This window comes from Octopus bimaculoides, chromosome 26 (assembly GCF_001194135.2).
Source record: "Octopus bimaculoides isolate UCB-OBI-ISO-001 chromosome 26, ASM119413v2, whole genome shotgun sequence".
Taxonomy (NCBI): Eukaryota; Metazoa; Mollusca; class Cephalopoda; order Octopoda; family Octopodidae; genus Octopus; species Octopus bimaculoides.
The window spans coordinates 16,609,112-16,620,149 of NC_069006.1; the positions used below are offsets into that span (position 1 = coordinate 16,609,112).

Sequence of the window (11,038 nt, forward strand, 5' to 3'; positions counted from 1 at the left end):
GAAGTGTAGATTTTTTTCAAAATTAACTGGAATATATAATAGAAAACAGTGTGTTTAAATAGACACATGGTTACAGAAGGGTGAAATCTTCAAAATTGCTGATGTGATATTGCATACAAACATATGTATAAATTGAGAGAGAGAGATTATAACATAGGTATAAATTGAGAGAGAGAGAGAGAGAGAAAGAGAGAGAGAGAGAGAGAGAGAGAGAGAGAGATTAATTATAACAACACCCTGTAGCTTGGCTGCTAGTTCATTGAACCATAAAAGGATGAAATACTGAAAATGCCCTCAGCAAAATTTGAACTTACAATGTAAAGGTATGTAACTAAATACCAGGCATTTTGTCTGACACTAATGATATTGAAAATTCATTACCAGTGTAATAATGATATCAAGAGCCCTTAGAATTTTAAGGGCCAGAAGTGCTTAGATCTGATTTTATGAAGAAGGATGCATAAAGTGAATATCTTCTTGGTAAGACAGTGCATTCAGAAAGGTGCTAAATGAGCAGAGACATTGCAGAGTTAAAGGGGTTCTTTATTTTATCTTGTCAAGGGCATGACAACCTGTCTAGTCTAGCTCCATGATAAAATGCACCCAGACCATTTTGTAAAGTGATAGGTGTTAAGAAGGACATCTAACTTTAGAAACCAGATAAAAATGAACTTGAATGTGCTTGTGAGACATAGTGAGACTGTGCATAGGTGGGCAGTAAATACAAATAAGAACTGATTCAGGATAACCCATCCAGCCCATGCCAGTATGAGAAGCAGATGGATGATGATGACGATAAGACTTTCATAGAAAACAATCCTCTAAACATCGTTTGGGTGCACCAAAATGAGGTACATGTTTTGCCCCAGAAACACAATGATATACCTGTCATGGATTTGAACTCATGGTCTCTAAGCAAACAGGCCAGTTCTCCAGAACTCTCTCGCTTCTCTAATCAGATAACGCCAGTTCAAATATGTGTATTGCATTTCTTTGACATAGATACAAAGAGAATGTTTGAAGGAAAGGCATAGCATCAATATATTAGCAGTACTTATTTTATTGGTCCCAAGGAGGTGAAGAGGCAAAGATCACCAGAGTGAGATTTGAACTCAGAATCATGATAGATGAAATTCTGTGTGGTGAATCATTTTCTCTTTGCACTTGCCCCACCCACAGTCTACTGACAGAGATGAATACATTTTTGTATATCAGGTCTCAGGCCACAAATTTATAGGGAAAGGTGATAGTGGATTTAATCAGCTCTCGTATATAATAGGTATTTAAGGTATTCATCAACTCAAGAGAGTCTCTACATAGGCTCTCAGATGGGTAGAAATAACAGCCAAATCTTTTTTTTTTTAAATCAACGCACCATCTAAACAAAAAGGACATACTATAACAATGTAAGCGAAGCTATAAGACCTTTAACCATAGACCTGCTTAATTAGAGCAGACCGGGGGGGGGGGGCTAAAAAGCAACCAACAATTAAATATACTGCTACATTTTGTAAAGATAATATAAGTCTATCAGATATGGTCTGTATTATCAAAGAAATAGTTTATAATGAGATTCATAAAAAAAAATTTTTTAAAAAAAAAGAGAGAGAGAAAGCTAAGTTTGTGTGTCATGAGGAATGGCTAAGTTCTGATGTTTCAGATAAGGTTTTCTTTGAAGAAGAAACGATGGGAAATATATTTAAAATCTGTGAATGAATTTTAGGAATTCAGGAAGAATAGATAAGAGGAAATGACCAGCCGTAAACTAGATGTTCTTTTTATAATCTTTCTTCCTGTCATTTGGATTAATTCGTCCATTGGCAAATATCTCGCCCTTACATTTCCTGGGGGGGATCAACTTACTCCACAAACTTCCAGATCAATTCTTCTTGAGTTTTCGCCAAAGAAAGGGTCCTGTTTTGCTTTACCTAGAACATATCTCGCATCCCACAAGACACGAACTATGTGGAGTTTTAAAGCCAACTAACTTTAGGCATTTTTTATCAAACCTATGCATACTGGGAAAAGGAATTACGATTTATAGCAATGTGTTACGTAAATCATATTGACAATAAGCTCACAGTAACAAAAAAGAGAAGATAGAAATTACAGGGTTCAAGTCAGATTTCATAGATTTCTGGAAGAAGATCAAAATAAATCTCAAATAATAAGGAGAATATCAAACTAAAAGTCCGTTGATAAAGGGAAGTAAGTCCAGTTAAGGGAGGTAACTAATACAGACTAAAATCAGGTGGAAAACTGTCAAATGGTCTTAGAAACGCTTTCTCTCGTGGAAACGATAGAAATAATTTAATTTCGTTTTTGTTTGGGTTATGTGACTGTCAAAGAAGCTAACCTTGGCTGATAAATACAGAGGGACGAGCAATTGGATGGCTAAAGTAAATAAAATGTAATAGGCTTGTGATATCTATATATGACTGAAATTGAAAGGGTTTTAAAAGAAATTAAGGGAAGAGGCTTTTATTGAGCCAAATGACCCAACCAAGACGAGATGATTTAGTGTCAGTTCTCTGCATGTCCCTTTTGTCATCAAACAAGTTTGAATGTTGCAAGATATCGTTTTCCTCAGACGTGTATCACTGAAATTTTGTAAATAATGTAAGTTGACGAAAAATATTACACTAACGCACGCGCACACAGAAACACACACACACACACACACACCATCATCGTAACACTCCGTCGGTTACGACGACGAGGGTTCCAGTTGAACCGATCAACGGAGCAAGCCTGCTTGTGAAGTTAACGTGCAAGTGGCTGAGCACTCCACAGACACGTGTACCCTTAACGTAGTTCTCGGGGAGATTCAGCGTGATGTATGACCCTGTTAAAATACAGTTACAACAGAAACAGGAAGAAAGAGTGAGAGAAAGTTGTGGTGAAAGAATACAGCAGGGTTCGCCACCACCCGCTGCGGGAGCCTCGTGGGGCATTTCGGTATTTTCGCCCAATAAACACTTACAACGCCCGGTCTGGGAATCGAAACCGTAAGTCCGCTGCCCTAATCACTGGGCCATTGCGCCTCCACACACACCATCATAAATGTAGTACATCTAGTATACAATAATGTGCGCTCGAGCGTGTGTTTGTGTGTAGTATACCTTCTGTATGAAAATAGATGTACGATAGCTACTTTTATGTTTAGAGCTCCATGCAGATTATAATATTCCAGTCTGCTACTATCACTGTGGTTAAATAATTTCTTTACTAAGTGGTATTGAGCTACAGAGCAAATGTTGGAGATAAATACAAGTTTATATTCTTAGTTCCTACGTACGTTTCACCACTATTGTTGTTTGGAACTCTGCATTGGGTATTCCAACCGGATTTGGATGCTGAACCAGAAGGAACGACCAGGAAACACTTTATTACATTAAGTCACAGAGAACTAATGTCGAGTATTGGGTAAGGTGGTGAGGTATTTAAAAAATATTTTGAAAGGGAAAATCGGAGAAAAGCTGGCTCAGAAAGAAAAAGAAGAAAAAAAATGAGTGAAGAGAGAAGAGAGAAAATTAGTGAGGAAACTAGGAAGAGAGAGAATGGGAAAAGGAGGAAAAGGGAACGAAAATAATGTGGATAAGGTGCTGATGCATGATCTTCAAATGTTGAGCCTCATGGAAACAATGACAAGTAACTGAGACTACAAGTCATACTCAAATATGCCTTGTTTGAGACCTGTCAAGCCAAAGTTGTGGCCGATGCCAATGCTGTCTAAACTGGAAGCCATGCTGGTGGCATATAAAAAGCACCGTTTGAGCATTGGGTCTAATGGAGACAGTGATAGGTGACCAATACCTTTGGCAATATACTGTGCTTGTGCAGACCTGTCAAGCCAAGTGAGATTGTAGTTGAGGCCGGTGTCACGTCAATGGCGCCTGTGCTGGTTGCACATAAAAAGCACCCACTACACTCTTAGAGTGGTTGGTGTTAGGAAGGGCATCCAGCCTTAGAAACCTTCCCAAATTAGATTGGAACCTGGTGCAGCTCCCTGGCTTATCAGTTTTCAGTCAAACCATCTAACCCATGCCAGCATGGAAAGCAGATGTTAAACAATGATGACGATAATATGTGTGTGTGTGTGTGTTTGATACCCAACACCACTTGACAACTGGTGTTGGTGTGTTTACATCCTTGTAACTTACTGCTTTGGCAAAAGAGACCAATAGAATAAGTACCAGGCTTTAAAAAGAAAAAAAAAGCACTGGGGACGATTCATTCAACTAAAATTCGAGGTGGTACCCCAGCATGGCCACAGTCTAAATATTGAAATGGATGTAATATGTGTGTGTGCGTGTGTGTATTGCACATGATAGGCTTCTACCAACTCTACTCACAAAGCTGTGATCAGCCTAAAGCTATAGTAGAAGACACTTGCCAAAGGTGTCACACAAAGGAACTGAACTTGAAACCACATGGTTAGGAACCAAACTTTTTAATCAGACTGCCATACCTTTACCTATATATGCACATATAACACATACACACAAATTACTGGTGCATTAAGAGTGTTTTGTTTCAATGCTATTATGTTCTTCTATAGTGTTGGCTAAAATCGTTCTGTCTGTCTGTCTCTCTCTCTCTCTATATATATACATACATACACTTTATTATACGTAATAACATTGACACAGAACAATAAGCCAGTAACTTATTAATTGAACCAGCTGCCAAGAATGCATTATACATATATATATATATATACAGCAGGTTATTAGTATTGCTATGCCAAAGAGAAATATTAATATATTATCATCATCAACATTATCATTTAACGTCTATCTTTTATGCTGGCATGGGTTGGATGATCTGACGGGAGCTGGGAAGCCAGAGAATTGTGTGTGTGTATGTGTGCATACAGGTTTACTAGCTATGTCTCTATGGATAGTTAAAAAGATTTATTTAGTCACTCATGAAATCCCAATTTTGCCATCGCAATAATATTGTATATGAAGTTATGGTGTTCACATCTGCCTGTACATATAGTGCTGGTTAAAACTGTATTCTCCCACTCTCTTATAGAATATATTATATATTTATTTATATGTGTGTGTGTGTGTGTATTCTTTTCTTTTACTTGTTTCAGTGATTTGACAGCGACCATGCTGGAGCACTGCCATGAAGGCTTTTAGTTGAACAAGTCAACCCCAGGACTTATTTTTTTAAGCCCAGTACTTATTCTATTGGTCTTTTTTGCTGAACTGCTAAGTTAAGGGGACATTAACACACCAACACTGATTGTCAAGTGATGATGAAGGGGGACAAACACAGACACATGCACAGATATATATATATATATATATATATGAACAATGGGCTTCTTTCAGTTTCCGTCTCCCAAATCCACTCACAAGGCTTTGGTTTGGCTCAAGGCTGTAGTAGAAGACACTTTCCCAAAGTGCCATGCAGTGGGACTGAACCCATGTGGTTGGGAAGCAAGCTTCTTACCACACACACATGCCTGCCAATATATATTATATATGTGCATGTGTGTGTGTGTACACACATACATACACACGCATACAGATAATGTACTTTTACTTATTTTAGCTTCTGAACTGTGGTCATGCTGGAACACTACCCTGAAGGGTCATAGATAAATATATTGCCTTCAGTACTTTGGTGTTGTAAGATACAATATACAAAGTGAACATCAGCATTTGAGAAGATCTTAATACTGAAGGGTATCTCTTTGCAAATGTGCCAGTTTTCAACCTATACAGAGTCTTTCAACTTCAGCCCAGCACTCAGCCAACAGAGACTACCTATGAAATAAACTGATTGTATTTAATGGGTATAATGGAAACCTTATCTATCAACTGCAAGGTAGCATGGTCCATATTAGTCCTCAATGATAAATTTGTTAACAGAACTCATTATTGTAATCACCACATCATGGTAAAGTATAAGAGGTTATCAAGAACAGCAAATATTTTAAATAACAAAAATGAATTAGGAAATGCAAACATGGAAATAAATAAATATTACTTAGCTAGGCTAACTGAGACAATGTAGGTTAAATTAACTTGTCTGAAGATGGTGAGCTGGCAGAACTGTTAGAACGTTGGACAAAATACTCGGTAGCATTTATTCCAGGTCTTAACACACTGTTAAGACTAATGAAAGGCAAATACTTTGCTTTTCATCCCTTTGGGGGCCAATAAAATAAGTATCAGTCAAATAATAAACTTGTACCTTACACCCCCGCCCCAATTGCTTGTCTTGTGCCAAAATTTGAAACCATGATTAAATTGTCTGTCTAGGAACACAATAAAACACTTATATGAGAGAGAAATACTCTGAAATGAAACCTGTCATATTTGTAGTCTTTGATATTTTCTTGCTCCTGCACAATCTATTTTTGCTTGTTAGTTTAATGGCTTCAAACATTCAGAGGTAGTAGTTGTTTCCAACAAAAACATTTGCCATAATGAAATTTAATGTGTTAGTACTTCTTTTAGTCTTTTTTTTTTTTTTTTTTTTTTTTTTTTCTTTTTTTTTTTTGCTATTTACAATTGAAAATGCTTTCCACAACAAGTCATACTCAAGCTTCTTGGAATCCCCAAAATAAATCATCCATCATCCACTGCAACATCTGGGCCATCACGTACATCTACAGCAATGAAGTTTTGACGTCTCCACATCAGTCTCACTTGTGAAGACATGGAAAATATAATACAAGTAAGAGTAGTCCTGGTTCTCCAGTCAATAGCATGTTACATCCTCTGTAGAGTGTTGGTTTTGTCGTTTTGACATGTCTGCCCTTCTGAAAACCCATAGTAGGGAGTCACTAGAACTTAATGGAGTGGGTAGCACAAAAGGTAGCCATTCTTGATTGTGAGTTGACAGCCACCATCTCACAAACGCACACATACATTCACACAATTTCTATCTACCAAATCCACCAAGAAGGCACTGGTCAACACAAGGCTACAGTAGAAAATATGTACCAAGGTGCTGCACAGTGTGACTGAAAAGATTCCCTTTTCCTAATCTGATTATGTCACCTTGACTGTATTAAAGATGCTGGGAGCATCGATAAAATCAAGATGATACAATTACATTGAGAAACCTTATTGAGTTGCTACAGATTTTTTTTTGCAAAGCAACAAGATTGATAGAAGTAATTTTGCTTTGAATCAGAAAATGTGTCAAAACATGTCAAGTTATAACTCCAATATTATTGAACCTTAAGACTAAATAAATTTGAAATGCATAAACAGGTGTTCATATACAGAATCATTTAAATGGACAATGCAAAATCTTAGCAACTCAGTAATTTGCTCTGTACAGTGTAGAAAGATGAAGCAAATAGGTGGGAAAAAAATAAACAAATCTATCTAGCAATAAATTTGAGGGGGTGCCGAAAAGTTCCTGGCTTTAAGGGTCTCACAAAAGGCCTGGTCGGAGGCTCAACCTTCTGAGTTTTTTTTTATGGAGCTTAGAAAAACTGAAGGACTGCTGCAATAAGTGTATGAATCTGAGAGGGGAATATGTTGAATAAAATCATAATTAAGTGATCCTTTTGTATATTCTTTTACCCAAAAGCCAGGAACCTTTCAGCACCCCCTCATACATCACATCACGGATAAAGACAGGCATTAATTAATGCCTTGAATCGGTTACAGAAACTGCTTACCTGACAAAAACAGAAAACAGTGAGGAGTATATTAACTAAAACAGTAGTCCAGGTAACCAACTCGGACTGAAGAATAACATCATCAGGTCCAGGTTCAAGAGGACACATAGTGTCATTAACTGACTGCATTCTTATTTCCAGCAAGCACTACACTGCACAGCAGATCATTAGAATGGTGGCAGAAAATACACACCAATCTTCCTGGTAACTCACCCTTACCTCTCACCTTCATAACACCCACTCATGGCACACATGGCTGACCAATCAATCAAGAATTGAGTACAGCAGAAGAATGTCTTTTGAGAAGGGTTTTTTTTTTTTTTTTTGTTATTCTGCCATCTATAACCAAAGTGATAAAAGGTAAAACACTTTTAGGAGTCTGAATGGAATTAAAAGCAACAGTGTGCCAGAGTAGAGGAGATATACTTTCAACAGTAGCAGAAGAGAGTGGGTTGAGGAGTTTATTGTACACATACTGTTGGAACACAAAAGATTGTAAGGGTGGATGTGGCATGGTGGAAGTTTCCCATTCATACATCTGTTGATAGGAGAGAAATAGTAAATAGACATAGAGATAGACAACACATATGTCTTACAAGTAAATTCTGGTCAAGAAATTTATTGTTTGGAAACAGAAGAAACAATAGAATGCATTTCTTGCTTTGTATTTGGATCAAGTAGGTGAGGGTTCAAGTGTGGGGAACTACACCTAGTTGGCAGCAGTTGTTTAGCCACAGTTCAATCTTCATTGAAAGTATTCCAGCCATGACCATCCCAGCTGAGTCCTTCCATGTTTAAGACACTGGCAGTTTGATTTTATAGAAACTTGGCTGCTATTTCTAGTCAATCGAGAAACCACATAAGGCACCCTGATTAGTTTAACGTTATTTCATGCATGCCTCTTTGCAGTTTCTCTTTAGTTCAATCCTCATGAAAAATGTTCCAGCCATAACCGTCCCGTCTTTTATCTATAGTCTAAGTAGGATTACATTATATAATGTGCCCTCCATTGTTGTTATTCTTTAACCCTAGGTCAGCCATGATCTAAGTGACCTATGTTTAAAAGTGTTCTAGCTGTGATCATTTTGTCTTTTATTTGGACCCTATATCTTGGATAACATTATGCAATGTGTTCCTCCTCTTTCAAGATGTCAGAGTGGGATTTCTAGTAAGTTAAACTAATCAGGGTGCGTTGAGTGACTACTTAGGTCTCCCCACTCCCACCACCATAAGAGTCTTATCTATCACAGGTAACTTTCTAAGGTGAACTGTGGTAATTTTAAACAAGGTACTGAAGGCAGAATCTCAACAAAAGCTCACAAATAAAGGAAAAACTGTTCTTGGGTTAAAGAGAGTGAAATTTAAAAATGCCGTCTAGATTACGCAGGTTCCAACTGCTAGTAGCTAAGATACCAATTTCCTACATTGATAACTCTCTGACCCATGCCAGCATGGAACATAGACGTTAGTTGCCTGTTCAGAAGACTATCTTAACACGGCCACTCCTAGAAATTAAAAGCAAGATCAAACTCTATCGTGAAAAGGAAAGAGCAGACAGAGAGAGAGAGAAAAGGGCTGTGGAAAGCATAAAAACAAATCCCAAAGCTTTCTATAAATTCGCAAAGGAAACAGCCAGAATACAATGTAAAATAGGACTATTGTTCCAAGGAAATGACTCACTGATGACAGACCCAGGAAGGGTAAGTGAGATACTCAGTGAACAATTTAAAAGTGTCTTCATTTCACCCCTTGGACACATGCAGATAAAAAATCCAGCTGAATTCTTTGATATTGCAGGTCTAAAAAAGGAGGCACCAGCCATTGGTTACATCAACATTGAGGAAACAGATGTAACAGTGGCCATAGAAGAAATGAGCTCATGCTCCACTACTGGTCCTGATGGCTTCCCAGCTATTCTCCTAAAGTCATGTAAGCAGGCTTTAGTTTCCTTGTAAGTGGAATACTTCATAAAAAAACTGAAAGAAGGCATTATATGCCCTATCCACAAAGGTGGAAGCAGAGCAGAGGCCAAAAACTACAGGCTAATCTCTCCAACTTCGCATATCAGTAAAGTCATAGAGCGAATCATCAGAAAGAAGTTGATAATGTTCCTAGAAGAAAATGACCTACTGAACAATACACAGCATGGCTTCTGTCCAGAAAGAAGCTGCCTTACACAGCTCCTACAGCACCATGACTGGGTTTTGAAACAGCTGCTTGACCACTCAGATGTCAGCATGATATACCTTGACTTCCCAAAGGTATTTGATAAGGTAAATCATGGCGTGATAAGTCATAAGCTACGAGACATTGGCATTGCTGGTAAACTGGGAGAGTGGCTGCATGACTTCTTGAAAAACAGAAGCCAGCTAGCTGCAGCCAATGGTGCACTTTCTGAGGAAACTCAAATATTAAGTGATGTCCCCCAGGGAACTATTCTGGGGCCATTACTGTTCATAATAGCCCTCTTAGACATGCCCACAGTCATTCAGACAGCTACTGTCACTAGCTAAGCCGATGATACAAAATTATCACAGGCAATAAAAAACCAAGATGATGTCACAAGCTTACAGTGGGACCTAAATTCAATATTCAAGTGGGCCAAAATAAACAACATGCTGGAATATTTCAGGCATTGCACTATCAACTCACCAACACAGTACAATCTACATATACAGGACCCGAAGGCACTACAATCCCAGAGTCATCAGCTGAAACGTGATAACAGCAAACAAGATGAGAATACCTATTCGTCCATTGTAAATAATGTAAATAATTTCTCAACCCCAAAATATAGAATAATCCTGAAATCACTTATTGAAAACAACTTCCAAGCCAGATTCCAAAAGTGGTAGGAATGCTGGGACTGGTGTATTGCTGTGCAAGGGGACTATTTCGAAGGAGACGATGTTAAAACTTGGGTAAATAAGTTAATATTTTTTTTATTAAACGTAACTAATCCTGGAACTTTCTGATACTATCTCATAAATTAATCGCCCCAATTATTCACACACACACACAAAGCTTCTTTTCAGTTTTCATCTGCTGAGTCCACTGACAAGGCTTTGCTCAGACAGGGTGCCGCACAGTGCAACTGAACTTCAAACCACATGGTGTGGAAGCAAGCTTCTTAATCACACAGCCACACACACACACTGAGAGAGAGAGAGAGAGAAAGAGAGAGCGAGATAAAGAGAGAGAGAACAAGAGATGTCTATGTTAACACATATACATGTGTGTGTGTATAAATGACAAATGAGAATGGATGAGGATAGCTGCGTGAAAAAGTGCCACACCCTAACAGTTGAGGGAACCCGTGGAAGAGGTAGGCCCAGGAAGACCTGGGCTGAGGTGGTGAGGCAAGACCTTCGTACATTGGGC

General features: G+C 38.2%; 1 protein-coding gene across 4 annotated transcripts in view; it reads right to left on the reverse strand.

Annotated features, from left to right (window-relative positions):
* LOC106883030 (unconventional myosin-XVIIIa) overlaps positions 1–11,038 on the reverse strand; it is a 237,634-nt gene that overhangs the window by 41,319 nt on the left and 185,277 nt on the right. The gene's annotated exons all lie outside the window — the stretch shown is intronic.